Raw genomic sequence first — 3,983 nt, forward strand, 5'->3', positions numbered from 1 at the left:
AAAAAAAAAAGCAGGGTTTGCAATCCTAGTCTCTGATAAAACAGACTTTAAACAAAGATCAAAAGAGACAAAGAAGGGCATTACATAATGGTAAAGGGATCAATGCAGCAAGAACTATCCTAAATATATATGTACCCAATACAGGACCACCCAGATTCATAAAGCAACTTCTTAGAGACCTGCAAAGAGACTTAGACTCCCACAAACTAACAGTGGGAGACTTTAATACCCCACTGTCAATATCAGACAGAACAATGAGACAGAAACTTAAAGATAACCAGGACTAGAACTTAGCTCTGGACCAAGCAGACACAATAGACATCTACATAACTCTCCACCCCAAATCAACAGAATATACATTTTTCTCAGCACCACATCACACTTATTCTAAAATTGACCATATAATTGGAAGTAAAACACTCCTCAGCAAATGCAAAAGGACGGAAATCATAAGAGTCTTTTAGACTACAGTGCAATCAAATTAGAACTCAGGATTAAGAAACTCACTCGAAACTGCAGTTACATGGAAATAGAACAACGTGCTCCTTGATGGATACTGAATAAAAAATAAAGCAGAAAAAAAAAAAAAAAAAGACGTTCTTTGAAACCAATGGGAACAAAGACACAACATACCACAATCTCTGGGACACATTTACAGCAGTGTGTAGAGGGAAATTTATAGCACTAAATGCAAACAAGAAAAAGCAGGAAAGATCTAAAATCGACACACAAATGTCACAATTAAAAGAACTAGAAAAGCAAGAGTAAACAAAATCAAAAGCTATCAGAAGACAAGAAATAACTAAGATCAGAGCAGAACTGAAGGTGACAGAGACACAAAACACTCTTCAAAAATAAAAATCAATGAATCCAGGAGCTGGTTTTTGGAAATGATCAACAAAATAGACCACTAGCAAAACTAATAAAGAGGAAAAGAGAGAAGAATCAAAGAGATGCAATAAAAAACAATAAAGGAGATATCCTACCAATCTCACAGAAATACAAACTAACATCAGAGAATACTATAAACACTTCTACACAAATAAACCAGAAAATACAGAAGAAATGGATAAATTCCTGGATACTTACACCCCACCCCCAACACTAAACCAGGAAGAAGTCAAATCCCTGAATAGACCAATAACAAGGTCTGAAACTGAAGCAGCAATAAATAGCCTACCAACCAAAAAAAGTCCAGGACCAGACGGTTTCACAGCTGAATTCTACCAGACATACAAAGGGGAGCTGGTACCATTCCTTCTGAAACAATTCCAAACAATAAAAAAAGAGGGACCCCTCACTAACTCATTTTATGAGGCCAACATCATCCTGACACCAAAATCTGGCAGAGACACAACAGAAAAAAGAAAATTTCAGGCCAATATCCCTGATAAACATCAATGTGAAAATCCTCAATAAAATACTGAAAAACCGAGTCCAGCAGCATATCAAAAAGCTTATCCACCATGGCCAAGTCAGGTTCATCCCTGGGATGCAATGCTAGTTCAACATATGCAAATCAATAAACGTAATCCATCACATAAACAGAACCAAAGACAAAAACCACATGATTATCTCAATAGATGCAGAGATGGCATTCAACAAAATTCAACAGCCCTTCATGCTAAAAAACTCTCAATAAACTAGGTATTGATGGAACATATCTCAAAATAATAAGAGCTATTTATGACAAACCCATAGCCAATATCATACTGAACAGGCAAAAACTGAAGCATTCCCTTTGAAAACTGGCACAAGACAAGGATGTCCTTTCTCACCACTCCTATTCAACATAGTATTGTTAAGTTCTGGCTAGGGCAATCAGGCAAGAGGAAGAAATAAAGGGTATTTAATTAGGAAAAGAGGAAGTAAAATTGTCTCTATTTGCATACGACATGACTATATATTTAGAAAACCCCATCTCCTCAGGCCAAAATCTCCTTAAGCTGATAAGCAACTTCAGCAGTCTCAGGACACAAAATCAATGTGAAAAATCACAAGCATTCCTATACACCAATAACAGACAAACAGAGAGCCAAATAATGAGTGAGCTCCCATTCACAACTGCTACAAAGAGAATTAAATAGCTAGAAATGCAACTTACAAGGGATGTGAAGGACCTCTTCAAGGAGAACTCAAGACACTTCTTGAAAAAATAAGAGGGGACACAGAAAGATGGAAAAACAGTCCATGCTCATGGTTAGGAAGAATCAGTATTGTGAAAATGGCCATACTGTCCAAAGTAATTTATAGATTCAATGCTATCCTCATCAAGCTACTATTGACTTTCTTCATAGAGTTACAAAAAACAACTTTAAATTTCATATGGAACAAAAAAAGAGCCAGCATAACCAAGACAATCCTAAGCAAAAAGAACAAAGCAGGAGGCATCATGCTACCTTACTTCAAACTATACTACAAGGCCACAGTAATCAAAACAGCATCATGGTACTGGTACCAAAACAGAGACATAGACCAATGGAACAGAACAGAGGTCTCAGAAATAATGCCACACATCTACAACCATCTGATCTTTGACAAATCTGACAAAAACAAGCAATGGGGAAAGGATTCCCTATTTAATAAATGGTGTTGGGAAAATTGGCTAACCATATGCAGAAAGCCAAAACTAGACCCCTTCCTTACACCTTACACAAAAATTAACTCAAGATGGATTAAAGACTTAAACGTAAGTCCTAAAACCATAAAAATCCTAGAAGAAAACCTAGGCAGTACCATTCAGGACATAGGGATAGACAAAGACTTCATGACTAAAACACCAAAAGCAATAGCAACAAAAGCCAAAATAGACCAAGTGTGATCTCATTAAACTAAAGAGCTTCTGCACAGCAAAGGAAATTATCATCAGAGTGAACATGCAACCTACAGAATGGGAAAAAAAACTTTTGCACTCTCTCCCTCCAACAAAGGGTTAATATCCAGAATCTACAAAGAACTTAAATTTACGAAAAAAAAAACAAAGCAACTCCACCAAAAAGTAGGCAAAGCATATGAACAGACACTTCTCAAAAGGAAACATTTATGCAGCCAACAAACATATGAAGAAAAGCTCACCATCACTGGTCATTAAAGAAATGCAAATCAAAACCACAATGAGATACCATTTCACACCAGTTAGAATGGTGACCATTAAAAAGTCAGGAGACAACAGATGCTGGAGAGGATGTGGGGAAATAGGAATGCTTTTACACTGTTGGTGGGAGTGTAAATTAGTTCAACTGTTGTGGAAGACAGTATGGTGATTCCTCAAGGATCTACAATTGTAAATACCATTTGACTGAGCAATCCTATTACTGGGCATATACCCAAAGGAGTATAAATCATTCTATTATAAAGACACATTGACGTGTATGTTTACTGCATCACTGTTCACAGTAGCAAAGACTTGGAACCAACCCAAAGGCCCATCAATGACAGACTGGATAAAGAAAAGTGTTGCACACACACACCATGGAATACTGTGCAACCATGAAAAAAGGGATAAGTTAATGTCCTTTGCAGGGAGGGACATGGATGAAGCTGAAACCATCATTTTCAGCAAACTAACACAAGAACAGAAAACGAAACACTGCATGTTCTCAGTCAACACATGGGAGTTGAACAACGAGAACACATGGACACAAGGAGGGAACATCACACACCAGGGTCTGTCAGGGGATGGTGGGCTAGGGGAGGGATAGCACTACGAAAAATACCTAATGTAGATGATGAAGTGATGGATGTAGCAAACCACCATAGCACGTGTATACCTATGTAACAAACCTGCACATTCTCCACATGTACCCCAGAACCTTAATAATAATAATAATAATAATAATAATAATAAAAGATATATACAGGTTCTCACATTGGAACTGAATAGGCAAAAAGCACAGAGAGCAAGGAGAAGGTAGGAGGCTATAGCCCATCCGGGAGCCTCATGGAGCCAAAGGAACTCCCACCCCCAGCCAGTGGAGGCAGTG

Source organism: Cebus imitator, unplaced genomic scaffold (genome assembly GCF_001604975.1).
Source record: "Cebus imitator isolate Cc_AM_T3 unplaced genomic scaffold, Cebus_imitator-1.0 Scaffold887, whole genome shotgun sequence".
NCBI lineage: Eukaryota > Metazoa > Chordata > Mammalia > Primates > Cebidae > Cebus > Cebus imitator.